The 16,947-nt window shown below is 38.2% G+C and overlaps 1 long non-coding RNA gene across 1 annotated transcript in view; it reads right to left on the reverse strand.

Annotated features, from left to right (window-relative positions):
- LOC140531778 (uncharacterized) overlaps positions 1 to 16,947 on the reverse strand; it is a 90,722-nt gene that overhangs the window by 5,167 nt on the left and 68,608 nt on the right. The window contains exon 3 of the long non-coding RNA XR_011976437.1: positions 6,688 to 6,843. This is a non-coding gene — a long non-coding RNA (uncharacterized lncRNA). The remainder of the gene's footprint in view (positions 1 to 6,687; positions 6,844 to 16,947) is intronic.

Raw genomic sequence — 16,947 nt, forward strand, 5'->3', positions numbered from 1 at the left:
GGTACATAGCAGGGACTTACTAAATGCTCACCAACTGACTGGCTGAATGGTTTGATTGTATGATTTTAGGAAAGTCATACCATTTCTGGGTCTCAGTTTCTTCATGTACAAATGAGAAGTTGGGCTACCTGACCCCCATCTTTCAACTAATTTCTTGGTTCTTAGCCTAAACCTGGAGAAGTATAGTGTTTAGGAAAGTGATGAAGAAAACCTTAGTAATACAGATTATACTTAAAAGTCTATTGTGTATATTTTCTTCTTCAGAGTGCCAGTTGTTAAGCATTTATCACCATATCCCTCTATAGAAGAATGATTAATTCTGAGCATTGATGTAATTCCCCTGTCTTCTACCTAAAGCCTAAGAAGGCCAGTGGAATGAAGGAAGGAAACCAAGCCTGTCACTCAGAATTTATTTATGATTAGGCCTGTAGTATACTCTTGCAACCTTTTTCATGCTGGCCCCAAACATTCTAGCCTCAATCTTAACCTTGAATGTTGACTTACTGTTTTGCAAGATTCCTATTACCCTGACATAAATCAATAACTAATGATGACTGACACAGTGCCCAATGTGGTATTATCCTGGAGATCTTCCAAGAAAAAGCATAACATCAGGCTATCAGAGAGCCTACAAAGGAAGCAACTTTGAAAATTGCCTATAAAAATTCATAGCTTATGACGTAAAATTGGGGTCAATTAAGGTCTTAGGAACCAAAAAAGCAGTTAAAAATCCTTTGCATATGGAGGAAATGGGTGTAGATACCAATGTTGTGTCTTCTTCCTGGTCACAGTGTTCTCTCCCAAGATCTCCAGTAGAGTTCTTGCCTTCTGGGTAGGTGTAGGACTCTGCTAATATCAAAGATTTGTATGGGCCAATGTGCACTCATTAAAGGTAAGATATGACGTTCTTTAACATGTTAAGGCAGGGATTTCCATGAGTTGCACTCTTTGCAAATAGTTAATTCTCTAAGGATAGACAGGGAGGATTGCCCAATTTTAAATCTCTGGACTTCTTTTGTCTGAAGCTATTCCAGTCCAAAATCACAATAGATAGACATCAAGAGGCTCAGAAAAATTTGGAGCCAAGAGTAAGAAAAGGTTCAGCTCAAAGTCGAGCTTCCTGTTCTCTGGCCAGCTGCACACTCCCCGCTTCACTTCCAATACACTATTTGGGTACCTTTTGTGTTGACTTTTCTGTGTATAGGCTATCTCCCTCCACTAGGATGCAAGCTTCTTGAGAACAGGAATTATCTCAGTTTTGTCTACACTTACTATTGAATTGAATTGGATAGGAAGGCTAACCAAGGCTAAAGAGCCCTAAGGACATTTCTTATTTAACTGTTAAAATGGCAAGTGAAGAACTAAGCTACATTCCTTAAGGTCTTCTGCTCATGGTGAGCCTCAAAAAGGACAGATGTCTTCAGAATCCATGTGGAAAAAGTGGATCTTTGGAAACTTCCAAAGGTTCTTCAAAGGAAACTTAGGGATGGGATGGTATTTTTTATCTTGTTTTGGTTTTAGTGATCACATGGAAATCCAAGAAACCCCAAAGTTTTAATGCCTCAGAACTTCCCCAAATGTCAGTCACAGTGACATTTTTTTTACTCCTGCAAAATCAGCTGAATGCCACAGTCTAGGTAATAAAAGACTCATGTAGAGTCTATTTGGCCCCCCAAAAGCCACAATGCTGGGCAGGACAATTGCAAAAACAAATTTAGGCTTGATATTGAGAAGGACTTCCTAACAACAGGAGCTGTCCCAAAGTCAAATGGGTTTCCTGGAGAGGCAGTGTGTTCCCCCAACCCCTTCTGGAAAAATTGTAAGCAAGGCCTAGTGGATCACTTCTTGGTGATATTGAAGAGTGGATTTTTTCAGGTTTTTAAAATTGCATCAGATGGCCTCTAGTATCCATGCCTGGGATTCTGTGACCAAGTATGAAATTCCATGCCTGGGATTCTGTGACCAAGTATGAAATTCCATGCCTGGGATTCTATGACCTCTGTTTAAAAGACAAAGTAAATCATTTGAGTGCTTTGCCCATAAGCAGAGCCCCAACTAGGATGGAACAACTAGCCCTTTGCCTAATTTTGAAGACATGAAAGCTGAAAACACACACTAGATCTATCCTAACCCTCACCTTAACTCCATTCTCCCTAAATTGTATTTGTCTTTAGGACATCTCATGCTCTTTTGGGAGCGTGCTGTTTTGGTACAGGGAACAAAATGAATAGTTAGGGGTCTGCACATAACACCACTCTTCCTTTCTATGGGGACCTATGTAGGTGTGTTTGAGCAAGGTGAGGAAAAGGTGGGAAAGGAGAAGTTAGAATGATGCACTTGGCTATTCTGAAAAGTTTGCCTCACTTTCCATTGCCTTTCCAAAATAGACTCAGAAAAACAGTGGTTCAGCACCAATGTAGCAAGTAATATTCAAAGTTTTTTATTGAATTTGATGAATTTGTTCAATAAACCTAACTTCTTACACCTTTAAAAAATGTTCAATGTGCTCCAGGTACTTCTTTTTCTGCACTCAATTGTTTTACTCTTATTTTGGTATCGAATACACAAGAGTTGGATGCTTATCATTTAATTCTTCATCATGAAGTCACCCTCAGATCAAATGGAATATTAATGAACAGTCCCCCTTTTCCAAATCTCATCTCAATTTTAGTCACTTCAGCTCACTTTCAGCACTTCAGCTCATGAGATCTCTGCAGCCATCTGGCTAGTCTACAGTCAATACACCCAATTATTCTTTTTATACCTAAGTATTCTTTTTACCGTTTCACAGCCCTTAGCTACCTTAGCTGTTACATATAACCTTACCCTGTCACCCATTCTCTAGTAGTGATTTGGGACTTGGATTGAAGCAAAAGGTTCACACTCATTCAGAAAATGGCTTAGTTTAGCAAACTCAGTCCAATTAGAAATAACAAAAGAGCCTGGTCTGTGGCCCCTTGTCTGAGGATGGTTTAGATCACTGACCTATTGTGCTCATAGAGAATATTTCATCTGAGATGCTTTCAGAGTTTGGGGAAGAAAAGTTCACTAAGACCCCCATTCCCTGGAGATAAAATGGTTAATCCTTCTATGCCAATACCATGTGTATAAAGTGAGGTAGGATAAGAAAAGAGATAGCTATTTTACTAAGACTGTGCAGGGACTTCATGTTGGGGTCTTAGGAACACAAGCCAGGCTTGTCTCACTTTGGGTTGCTTGAGCTATTCTGATTATGTTGAAGGTACTACTTAACCCAATACAACCCAATCGAAATCCAACAAGCATTTTTGAAAATAAATTAATTAATTTTTAGTTTATAAAATTCAGTTCTACAAGCTTTTGAGTTCCAAATTTCCTCCCCCTATCTCCCCTGCCCCTCCCCAAGAAAGCAGGCAATTTGATATAGGCTCTACATACCCATTCACATTAAACATATTTTCACATTAGTCATGTTACAAAGAAGAATTAGAACCAATGGAATGAACTGCCAGAAATGAAATGAGAGAGAGAGAGTGCAAATAGTATGCTTCATTATGCATTCAGACTTCACAATTCTTTCTCTGGATGTGGATGCATTTTTGATCATGAGTTTTTTGGAGTTGTCTTAGAACCTTGCATTGCTGAGAAGAGCTAAGTCTATCAAAGTTAATCACTTCACAATGTGGCTATAACTGTGAACAATGTTTTCCTGGTTCTGCTTCTCCCATCAGTTCATATAAGTCTTTCCATGTTTTTCTGATGTCTGCCTACTCAGAATTTCTTACAGAACAATAGCATTCCATTATATTCATATACCACAGCTTCCAACAAGAATTTATTAAGCTTCTGATATGTGCCAAGCCACATGCCAGGCTCTCAGGAGCTAAACACAAAATGGAAATGAGTCCTGGATCTCAAAGACCTTACATTCTCCTAGGGTAGAAGAGAGAGAATACAACAGATAACTACAAGTCTATTTATGTTTATTTGAGGAGACAAAGTACATTAATAGCTTTCCATAGGAGTTGGTATATGAACTTAGCTTTGAAGGAAGTCAACGATTCTGGGACATTGTATACAAAAGCATGGGGGTAGGAGAAAAAATGTTAAGTTTTGAAAGCAGCAAGGAAGACAGTTTGGCTGCAAAGGAGGAAAATGTATAAAATGCTAGGAGGAGAATCTAGAGGCAGCTTATAAATGACTTTAAATGTTGAGCTAGGGAATTTATATTTTTTCCTAGTGACAATCAGGGTGGGGAGGGGAATAAGCATTTATAGAGCACCTGCTGCATGCCTGGCAATGTGCCTTGTGCTTTACAAATATTGTTCCACTTGAGATAATATGAGGAAGTCATTGACAGTTCTAGTACAAAGTAGTCACCTAGTCAGACTTGTGCTTTCAGATATTATACCTAGTTTGGCATTAACAATGAAGGATGGTGAGGGGGACTGATCCTCAGTATCTACTGCCCTTCTCATTGTGAGCTGAGATGTTTGGAATGGGGACCTTCCTCTGACATTTATTATAAGATATAATATCGAGAAGCAGCAAATATTTCTGGGTGGTGCATGGAGAGATGCCATCTGCTACCACCCTGCTGAGGATTTCTCAGCTACTTTTACAAAAGTAAGAAAATATTGTGGATTCAATTGTCATAGAGGCTAGCCAGTTTCACATAGGTAAAAGGGAATCCTTTTGATCAACACAGACGATGCTGGAAGGGCTAGAAAAGATTTCATATGAGGACTAAGTCAGAGTATGCACAGATCTGACAGATGTCACCATAGTCAGAGAAACAACTCCAATCACACTCAATAAAAATGGACCTCCATAGATTATATTACTCACAATAACCTTGTGAGGTAGGTGCTATCAACACCCTATTTCACATACGAAGCAGCTGAGGCCCAGAGAGGTTTAGTTACTTGATTAGAATCACATGGCTCTTAGATATTTGAGGCAGGATTAAAACCTAGGTCTTCTTTATGACAAATCCAGTGCTCTATCCACTCTGCTACCAGACCTCCTCTGAAAGAAGTCAGGAAAAGGCATGTTGCAAACTATTGGCATAGACTGGGTGATTGCAAATTTTGTACCAGTCAACTCCAAGAGAAAGGGAGCTCATTCAGAAGTGAGCTGGGTCACAAGGTGGGAGGACTAGGGAGGGGCTTTCAGTTCAATCAGGGCCCTGTGGATTCAAACCTCAGGGGGTGAGTTTGTTTAGTCACTCCTCTGCCACCATTGGGCATTTCTTCCCCATTCTCTAGCAGCCTTCTCAGCCTGGAATAATCTTCTCACTCTTGGACCTGCAGCATTCTGACCCTGAAAGCTTTCTTCTTGTTTCTTATGTGACTTCTTCCTTCAATTGGTAAATCCTTTGTAGAACCTCCGTTTTGAGGAAAGGCCTGGGCCAACCTTGATACTGCTACCATTCCTCTCCTACTGACCACTAGGTCCACTGTTAAGACAAGGTGTATCAATATAGATATAATTATAGATATAGATCCTTGTCTTTGAACATGTCATACTGCACTGCTATAATGGCAACTCCAAGAGTATGGATGTCTCCTTTGACTGGACACCAGTTGCTTGAAAATAAAGATGATTTCCTTGTTGTGCTTATGTCCCCAGCAACAAACACAGTGTCTGATGCATAGTGCTCAGTCAATCTTGCGTGATGATTGACTGGTGGCCCCAGAGTCTAGCATGGCACATGACACAAATCAATTTCCTAAATGTGTTAGTCTCATGAGAGTCTTCCAGTGTGTCACCTGAAAGAGTCGATCTCTTTGGTCCCCAAGGCAGAGCTATAATCAACAGTCAGAATTTACAGAGAACAATTAGGCTTCATGTCAGGATAAGCTATTTCATCAAGGACCAGATTCCATCCGAAGGTAGCTGGTTCTCCCTTATTTATACTCTTCCAGGAAAGTCTGGCGAGCTGCCCTTTGGATAGATCATAAAAGGGATTCCTTTTCCATTGAGACTGGATTGCAAAGTCACTAAGGCCCTTTCTGACTCTGAAACTGATTCTGAAATAAAACATAAGACAGAAGGAGATGTGGATTTCAAGGTAGCTAGCTTGTTTTAAAAGGAAGAAAACCGCAGGATAACAATTGAAACCAGTTGGAAAGTCACAGAAAAAAATGACTTTTCCCATTCCTCTTCATGCCTGCTTGGAAAGCAACTGGTCCCTGACTTTACCACTTGTGGTTCATTAACTTTGCTTTTTGTTCAAGTCAAGGTCATTGGCACCAGGGTGATCACTTACAATTCAGAGAAAAAGAATTCATTGGGTGATGGTGCACATGGAATACTTCACTTCATCTACTATGTAACTGAGATTGGCAGCAGGGACACTTTGGAAGTGTGATACATCTTCCAGATATCTGCTTAGCCTTTGAAAATGGTGTCAACTCTTCCCTTTGATACTACAGAGCTGGAAGAGTCATCAGATTAAGTTTATGGGTAGATCTTAGGTTGTCTTATTGAGTAAAACTCCTCAGTTGTTGCAAAGATTAGAGAAGAGTTCACTAATTTTCTTCCTACTTGGACTTTTATCATTCTTTTTCTTAATCCTACTCTATCATTCTCTTGCTAAGATAATAATAATTTTGCCTGATTCTATGTTTCCCTTCCCATGTTCATCCCCCTGAAAATTAAAAAGTTTTCTGGAGGTTTGGAAAGACTTTGTGCCCTACAACTTACCTTGAGATTGGCGTTAGATGGGGGGAAAGAATGGACTCCCTTTGGGAAGACAGCTTTTGTTCTTATGGGTCAATTCCCCAAATCAAGGATATAGCCTTGAATAATGGTTTTTCTAGGGTATAGATTTGATTGGTGTTTCCATGCACTTGCTAAACCCTTGGCAAAGAGAAATAATACATTTTATTTTCATAAGATCAAGCCAAAGCATTTAAATATATCAATATATGTATGTCTATCTATATATGTATACACATACACACACACACACATATATATTATACATACACATACATACATATAGCTAATAGTTGGTTGATCCCCCCCTTCACATTTTCTTAGGTGAAGAGGGGATGGTTATCCAAAGGTCAATATTGAATTTCGCTAGAAACAAAATACTAGTAGTATTAAATTTGTCTATGACTGACAGTAAAGAACGTGTTGGCAGAAAGCAGTTGCAAGGAATGGTCATCTAAATATGGCAAACAAGCTTCTTTCACTAACATGTTCCCCATGAATAATGGCACCTTTCAAAGAGAAGGGAAGACTGTAGGGGTGGGAGGAGGGATAGGTATGATTGAGTATTTCTTGATTGAGAAATTTTGTAGCAATTACAAGAGTAGGTGATGAGCTTTACATAGAATGGCAAGATATGTTTTTACTCCTGTTGACTACAAACAGGAAGGAGTCAGTAGAATGGGCACAGTCGACATTAGGGATCAGGCAACATTACTAGACCAGAAGAGTTCTTGAGTAATGGGGTGTGAGAGTCAAGTAAATTCTGGATCCACCAGACACTGATTCTAGGAATGAACTGAGAACACATTTCTACATCTTTTTTTACAGAGTGTTAGGCTCATCCTTCTTTCTGGTCTAGTATCAAACTGTTTTACAGCCTTCAAGAAGAAAGGAAAAAGGAAAAGATGGAGGGAAGGAAGGAGGGAGGGAGGAAAGAAGGAAGGAAGGAAAACACTTAGTGTGTGTTGGACCCTGGGAATAGAAGTCAAAAAACCACAGCTCCTGGCCTTGAAGATCTCATCTTGCCTCTCATCGAAGGCTACAACACAGTGAGAGGACTGGTGGTTACTGTTAAGAATTAGAGTCTCAAAATATAGCTTTTTCTTTCATTTAATGGAATATGCATGGCAAGCTGAGAGTTTTCTTCAAAGTTCTCCCTTGGGACTTTGTTAAATAGCTCTTCTCGTCTATTAAGAAAAATGATCTAACCATTTCAAAAGAAAAAAATTGAACAATTTTTAAGTTAGAAGGGACCATTCTCACATTTAGTCTGACCCATACAGAAAACAGAATTCCCAGGATACTGCATCCAACAAGTGATCTAACAGCCTCTGTTTGAGGACCTCCAGTGAGGGGGAACCATGACCTCCTGAGGCATCCCACTCCCTTTTGAGATGGCTTTAATCAAATTAAATTCTTATTAATTTCGTAAGTGGAAATAATGAGACAAGTCAAGTGACTTGCTCAAGGTTATGCAACTAGTCAAGTCAATTTCTCAAATTAATGCAACATAATCTCTTCCTCTAATTTGATCCTGGGTGCAGGTCAACGTCCAACTGACATCCCTGCCACAGACACAGGTACTGATAATCTCAATAGCCTGCTCATTCAATCACGCTCCAGTGAGCTAGACAATAAACATATTCTTCATTCACTCTGTCTTTTCGGATCACTAGATCCATCACTATTGTCATTGTAGGTCTCATTAAGAGTCTTTGTGATATTCCAGGGTTTGGCACCAAATGTCAAATGTCTTCTGTAAAGAAGAATTAAAAGCTAGAATTTCTCTAGGATCTTAAAGTTTATAAAAGACTTTACAAACACACTTCAGTATATAAATACTTCCTTCTGAATGACTGTTAATTTTGACCTTTGATCCAACAAATGAACATTCTGACTTTACAAATACAGAGGATTCAGGAATGCTTCCCATGAGAGTCAACAGTCATTTCCTACATGATAAGATTTATTCAATTTAATACTGTTATTCTTCATTGCTTACCCCGCCACAAACTTTCAACTCTCTAGATAAAGAAAATATTGATGACGTACTAGCATGAGTCTTTTGAGTAATCTCCAAGTTTCTGATGACCTTCACTTTAAAATTGTGGACTATAAGGTCTAACTGATTTTTCAACATCCTCTGCTATGCCCATCTTCCTATTGTAAAAGTACCAATCGGGAACTTTAAACTTAGCTACTCAATGATTTTGCCTTAATGACAGGCTGCATTTCCACCCACTTATCTGTGACACATGGGATCCCTCGGAGAAAGAGAAGTAACTGAGTAACAAGTTAGTTAAAGGTTTAGTTTCTAGGATCTTGTTTGGCTGTTCATAGAATTTCTCTACTTCATTGCCTTCATTGAATGTTGGAAGCTTCTACAATGATCTTTGTTGGATTCTTTTTTCTTACCTGAATTATGAGCACTACAAGCCAGGATGATTATGTGAATCATGAAATATTTTTATTTGTCACCCTTGGGTGAAAAATGAGGTCAACTGGACCCGAGATGGCAGAGTAATAGCACACACTTTCTAGATTGCTGCCCCAAGCCCAGTCAAATACCTGCAAAAAATGTCTCTAAACAAATTCTGGAGCTGCAGAACCCACAGAATGATGGAGAGAAGAAAAATCTCCCAAAAGAGCCTAGAAGGTCACCAGGAAGTGTATATCACACCACGAAGGGAGCAGGGCATAGTCCAGCGTGGATTGTGCCACACAGATGGGACCTAAGTAGACCTCTGGCACCTGTGGTAATTTTCAGAATTCAGGACCCCAAAAAACCAAGGACAAATTGAAAGGTTAGTGGAAAAAACCTATGGAACCAGTGTGGGAGAGTGGAGTGGTCAGGCCCCAATTCCAGGGCTGCAGTGGGGGAAGGGGGCAGAGGAACTCACAGCAGCCACAGCAATAGCAGGGGCAGAGACAGTGACTGTTTCTGGAGCTCTATGTCAGCAGATTGTGGAGGAATCAAGAAGCTGACAGTACACCCCCCACCCCCACTGGAAGCAGAAATCTACCTTGACAAAGAGCTCAAAAGTCAAGTAAATGGCTGGGGAAATGAGCAAAAACTGAAAAAAGAATCAGACTATAGAATCTTACTTTAGTGACAAGAAAGACCAAAACATACAAACAGAAGAAAACAAAGTCAAAGCTCCTCCATCCAAAGGCTCGAAGAAGAAGATGAATTGGTCTCAGGCCATGGAAGAGCTCAAAAAGGATTTTGAAAATCAAGTAACTGAAGAAGAGCAAGAATTGGAAAGGGAAATGAGAGTGATGCAAGAAAGTTATGAAAAATAAGTCAACTGCTTGCTAAAGGAGACACCCCAAAATGCTGAAGAAAATAATGCTATAGAAACATAGACTGACCCAAATGACAAAAGAGATCCAAAAAGTCAATGAAGAGAAGAATGCCCTAAAAAGCAGAACTGATCAGATGGAAAAGTAAGTCCAAAAGTTCTCTGAAGAAAATAATTCCTTAAAGATTAGAATGGAGCAGGTGGAAGCTAATGACTTTATGAAAAATCAAGAAATTATAAAACATTATATATATGAATATATTACATATAATATGTAAAACATAAAAAATTAAAAAAATTATAAAACCAAAGGAATGAAAAACATCAGTGTGCAATATCTCACTGGAAAAACAACTGACCTGGAAAATAGAACCAGGAGAGACAATTTTAAAATTATGGGACTACCTGAAAGCCATGATCAAAATAAGAGCCTAAAAATCATCTTTCAAGAAATTATCAAGGAAAACTGCCCTGATATTCCAGAATTGGAATTCAGAATATTGAAAGAACCCCCCAATTCCCTCCTGAAAGAGATCCCAAAAGGAAAGTTCCTAGGAATATTGTAGCCAAATTCCAGAACTCCTAGGTCAAGGAGAAAATATTGCAAGCAGCCAGAAAGAAACAATTTGAGTACTGTGGAAATATAATCAGGATAATACAATATCTAGCAGCTTCTACATTAAGGTATTGGAGGACTTGGAGTATGATATTCCAGAAGTCCAAAAATTAGGTCAACTCTGTTAGCTCCTTTCTTTGCCTATTCAAGGCAAACTTAGGCTCATTTCATTGAGCTTCAATATTCTTATGTCTTCTAGTTCAATTCTGGGAAGACTGTAAGCATGGATGTTTCCTTATCTAGCTCTCTTTCAATTGATTGATTATTAGAACCTTCTTAATTTGAGGTAGGAGCAGTTATTTTAACATTTGTCCAGTCTTTATGGTCTTTATCCCCTATTTTCACCATTTCTCAGTCACTATGAAAGCAGAACATCAGTCCGTCAATTTACAAGCACCTATTACTAGTCCACTATGTGCCAGGCATTGTGCTAAACACTGGAGATACCAAGAAATTGATCAAGATTGAGGGACACTTTACATTTGTGTCTAATTCATGGGTCACCAAAACCTAATGAGTCACCACTCAGTAACCAAATCATTATTTGGTGATTATGAATTACTCTGTACTTATATAGAATTGTAGGCAAAGGCTTTTTCCAAGACCAGTCTTTCTAACTCAGGAGAGCTTACCAGTGCTTTGTTGGCAAGTTCTTGAGGAACTCAAAGTCACCACCATGTCAAAATAAGGCAGTACAGAAAGACTTTTGTGTTGGATCTTTGCATAAGACTTAACACTTTGTATAATACATAGTACACATTTAACAAATGTTTATTGATTGATCAATGAAGTGAATAATGTTAGATATTAATGTTTGACCTTTGAGTATATTTATGCTAATACATATAAAAAATTCTCCTGCATATTTGCATGCTTACATCCTAGTAAAACTAGGAAAAGTAATGATCCATTATACATTTTTCCATCTCAGTTTATTCACATCTCTGATGAATATAGTCTAGATAAAATAAATATGAGTGTGTTAACAGTTTGACAGCTCCAAACTTTTCATTTGCCTGCCTGTGCTTTGACTTTCTTGCAATGAAACATAAATAGCCAACTAACAACTCTTCACAGTGAGTAACTGGTTTTTAATGGATAGTTGTATTTATAAAGTAATTTAAAAGCATCCGCTAGTAGGTAAGTGAAGTTGACGAAAAGGAGAAAACATTTTTCAAAATTACAAAAAATACAATCAACAGTCATATGAAATATTGTCCTAAATCAATAACAAAAGTGAAATACAAATTAAAATAACTTTGAGGTTTCATCTCACACCCAGCAAACTGGCAATGTTGACAAAAGACAGAAATAGTTGATGTTGGAGGGCCTGTGAGTCAGCAGGCACACTAACACCCTGATGGTGGAGTTGTGAATTGCTGTAACCATTCTAGAAAATAACTTGAATTTTTGCAAGAAAAGTCATTAAGTCATACAAAAATACAAAAGTCATACAAATTCCTTTATCAGAAGACTCCAGACCTAGAGCTTTCAGAGATCTCCAAGAATTTCTAGTCCAATTCCTTTATTTCACAGGTAAAAAAACAAACTGAGAGACAGTGAGAATATGTGACTTACCTAATTTCATAAGGATGTTAAGTGGCAGATCTGACATTTCATTTTCTTCAGAAAAGTACTGGAGTTGTATGTTACATACAGAGCATGATGCTCATTCACACAAATTCATACAAACTTTTCTAGACAGTAGTCCTAATGGTTGGCATACGTTCCAAGGACATTAAAAGGAAAAATCTCACATATACCAGAATATTTATCGATGCATTATTTTTTTGTGGTGGCAAAAAAATACAGAAACCAAATGGTAGCCATAGACTACGAAAGAGCTGAACAAATTGAACAGTCAATGAACCAATATTACCCTGTAAGAAATCACAAAGATGAGAAATTTCAAGAAAGAAGGGAACACTTGTTAGAACTGGCACGATGTAAAGACAGAGTAGGAGCACAAACCCACATTGACTACAGTGACTAAAATAAGGCAAACCAGAAGAGCATTCCAATGAAGACCATTTCATTCCCCTGAATGTGGCTCCACTGAAGATGAAGAAAGAAATCTAACCTTTCAAAGGGAGGTAGAAGACTAGAGAATGGTCTAGAATGTCAGATATAATTATTGTTGGCTGATTTTGCTTGATTATTTTTGTTTGTTTTAAAAGGGTTTTCCCTTTGGGTAGGAGAATGAGGAAGGCTATATCTAGAAGTGATTATGAAAAAAAAAAACAGAAAAAGGCAATAACATTTCTTTTAAAGGTGATAATCTTTTTTTTTTTTTTGTAGAATTCTACTAAAACAACAAATAAACAATAAAGGAAGATCTTGTCATGAGTCTATTTTCACTCAATTAGGCCAGATTTTCTGAGCTCAGGTTCAATGAGCTCATGCCCAAATCTACTCCACTAGATAAAGAACATTTGTTTCCCAGTGGAGAGTCATTCTAACTACACAGATTTTCAGCATGGAAATGAATTGAGGTCCCATGCCCATCTCTTTTTGCCAAAGTACCAATTCAGACTTCAAAGGGGTAGGCTTTCAAAACATGCATTTAAGAGTCCCTAAGGACTCCTTTGCCTCAGGATGACTTTTGCAAAACATTGTTCCAATGACTGACAGGCCAACTAATCACCAATGCCCAATTACATTTGAAATCTATGAAGCCTTAAGAGCTAAGGAGAAAAACATCTGCAGAATGTGCCCTGGGTTTTGCTAAATTCAGGATGTGAGAAATAGTTTTAGACATTTGAAATGGTACAGGGATTCCACTGAATATAATTAGAAGGAAAGAAATTTCCTCCCCATGAACTGTGGCTCTTGGGCAATGATTATGCCCCCACCAGAAGACCAAAAGTCATTGGAGATAGATAAATCATACTGAAAGCAAATATTCGGAGCTCAACATCTGGAGTTGGAAGTTAAATCCTTACCCCACTTGTGACTCAATGACTTTAGGAGAATATCTGAACTTTGTAGTGGCAGAGGGTCTCAATATGGGAAAAGGGGAGGTTTTGAAGTGATATGAGTAGAAGAGAAGAAATATTATTATAAACCTCTTCAAGATTTTTAGTGGAAGGGAATAGAAAACACAATTTTACAAATTCCTTTATCAGAAGACTCCAGACCTAGAGCTTACAGAGATCTCCAAGAATTTCTAGTCCAATTCCTTTATTTCACAGGTAAAAAAACAAACTGAGAGACAGTGAGAATATGTGACTTACCTAATTTCATAAGGATGTTAAGTGGCAGATCTGACATTTCATTTTCTTCAGAAAAGTACTGGAGTTGTATGTTACATACAGAGCATGAGGCTCGTTCATATAAATTCAGATTTAGGGGGACCTGAGAGGCCAACACATATCTGTTTACGAATCCCCTCTTCTCTATAATTCACCCACTTAATGGTCATCCATCCTCTGCTTAAAGGCCTCCTCTATCTATCTATCTATCTATCTATCTATCTATCTATCTATCTGTCTGTCTGTCTGTCTAAAATTAGAATATCAGTTCCTTAGTATTACATCTGGAGTAAGGAAGGCTGGTTCACATCCAGCCTCAGATGCTTACTAGCTGTGTGATTCTGGACAAATCAAATAGCCTCTGTCTACTTCAGTTTACTCACTGTAAAAAACAGATAATAATAACACCTTCCTCCCAGTGTTGTTGTGAGGATAAATTGATGTTTAGCCTAGTGCAATCACCTAATAGGTCCTTAATACATGTTTCTTTCTTTCCTTCCTTCCTTCCTTTCTTCCTTCCTTCCTCCCTCCCTCCCTTCCTTCCTTCCTTCCTTCCTCCCTCCCTTCCTTCCTTCCTTCTTTGCTTTCTTCCCTTCCTCACTCCTTCCTCCACTTCCTTTCTCTCTCTCTGCCTACTCCTCTCTGCTTTTCTTCTCTCTATATTTTTATAGTATGATCTTTAATATTACAGTCACATATCCATTTAAAATACATTGTTGAGTGTGGTACAAAGTCTAAGTTGCATGGTCTAAGTTTATTTATTGCTATACTGATTTCCAATTTTCTCAACTGATTACTTTTTTATCAAATAAGAAGTTTTTCCTAGATAATTTATGTTTTCCACTTTAGCAAATACCACATTGTTGAGATGCATTGCTTCTATTTCTCCCTTGTCCAGTTTTTTCCATTAATCTATTTCTCTATTTAAAAAAAATAATTTTTTTCCCTGAAGTACTACACTCAATTTTTCTAGGTAAGTCATTCTTGGTTTTAATCCTAGCTCCTTTGACCTCCAGAATGTCATATTTCAAGCCCTTTGATCCCTTAATGTAGAAGCTGTTAGATCGTGGGTTATCCTGATTGTATTCCTACAATACTCAAATTATTTCTATCTGGCTGTTTCAATATTTTCTCCTTTACCTCAGAGCTCTGCAATTTGACTACAGTATTTCTGGGAATTTTCTTTTTGGAATCACTTTCAGAAGGCAATTGGAGAATTCTTTCAATATCTATTTTACCCTCTGGTTCTACAATATCAGAGAAGTTTTCCTTGATAATATCTGGAAAGATGATGTCTAGGCTCTTGTTTTGACTATGGCTCTCAGGTATTCCAATAATTTTTAAACTATCTCTCCTGGATCTATTTTCCAGATCAATTGTTCTTCCAGTGAGATATTTCATACTGTCTGCTATTTTTTCATTCCTTCAGCTTTGTTTTATAATTTCTTGATTTTCCATGAAGTCGTTATCTTCCATCTGTTCCATTCTAATCTTTAAGGAATTATTTTCTTCATTGAGCTTTTCAACCTCCTTTTCCATTTGGCTAACTCTGCTTTATAGGGCATTCTTTTTAGAGCATTGGCTTTTTGGATCTCTTTTGCCATTTGGGTTAGTTTATTTTTACAATGTTATTTTCTTCAGCATTTTTTGGGTCTCCTTTAGCAAGCAGTTGACTTATTTTTCATGATTTTCTTGCATCACTCTCATTTCTCTTCCAAAATTTTGCTCTACTTCTCTTACTTGATTTTCAAAATCCTTTTTTGGCTCTTCCATGGCCTGAGACCAATTAATATTTTTCTTGGAGGCCTTGGATGGAGGAGCTTTGACTTTGTTGTCTTCTTCTGTTTGTATACTTTGGTCCTCCTTGTCACCAAAGTAAGTTTCTGTAGTCTGATTCTTTTTCCGTTTTTGCTCATTTTCCCAGATATTTACTTGACTTTTGAACACTTTGTCAAGGTAGTTCTCTGTGTCCAGTGGGAGGGGGTGTATTGTCAGCTGCTCGGTCCCCACACAATTATGGGCCTAGTGCTCTAGAAACAGTCACGGCTGTGGCCCCTGCTCCTATTGCTATGGGTTCCTCCTCAGATTGCTCTTTCACCCCCTCCTCTGCCTTAGGACTAGGGCCCAACCACTCTACTCTCCCACACAGTTCCCACAGGTTTTTTCACTCACTTTCCAATCTGTTCTCAGTGTTTTGGGATTGTGAGGTCTGGAAACTGTCACAGGTACCCAAGATTCAGTCCTCCAAGGCCTGCTCATATCTGGTCTGTGCTGGCATGACCTACACTGCACTATGTTCCTCTCCCAGTGCATTGCAGCATGACAAACACTTTCCGGTGAAATTCTAGGTTGTCTTAGGCTGGAGATTTGTTTCTCTCCATCATCCTGTAGGTTGTGCAGCTCCAGGATTTGTTTGGAACAATTTTTTACAGGTATTTGGCTGGGTTTGTGGGGAGAGTGGTGGCAAATCCATGCTGTTACAGCAAGTCAGTGATGGCAAGTCAGTCATCTTGACTCCACCTGGCTTGTCTTTTCTTAAGGTGGTTTTATTCTCATGGAACTTTTCACCTCAGATTCCTCCCTCCCATTTGTTATCCCTTTCTCTTTGGAATTTTGCTTAGGAATTCCTTTTTCTTTCCTGCTTTTATATGCTTATTTAAGTCTTCTCTTTTTTTCCTCAGTGAAGAATCTCTCTTTTTCACCTCCCCTTATCTGGATACAAACTGGGACACAAGATTAGGTAATCTGATTTCTAATTGAAGGAAAGATTAGAGTTTACAGGTATAATTTCCTGAAATCAGAAAATGAGGTGCCTCAGTCCCTCATCAATTGTCTGTATTCAATCAAAGGAACTAGGTAAACAGAGATTAATGTATAATTGTGACAAAAACTTTCTTCATTCTTCAGATCTGACAATTTCTTTTTAGCATGACCAAAGTCCCTAGTTAAGAGTTTCTAAGCAGGATAGAAAAGGTCCAGTTTCTTTGCCACACAGGACTAGGTTCAAAAAATGTAATAACATTTCCTCACAATTTCCATAATTAAAGTTTTCTCACAAGACAGAAATTGGATTAGA

The sequence above is a fragment of the Notamacropus eugenii genome, chromosome 3, assembly GCF_028372415.1.
Source record: "Notamacropus eugenii isolate mMacEug1 chromosome 3, mMacEug1.pri_v2, whole genome shotgun sequence".
NCBI lineage: Eukaryota > Metazoa > Chordata > Mammalia > Diprotodontia > Macropodidae > Notamacropus > Notamacropus eugenii.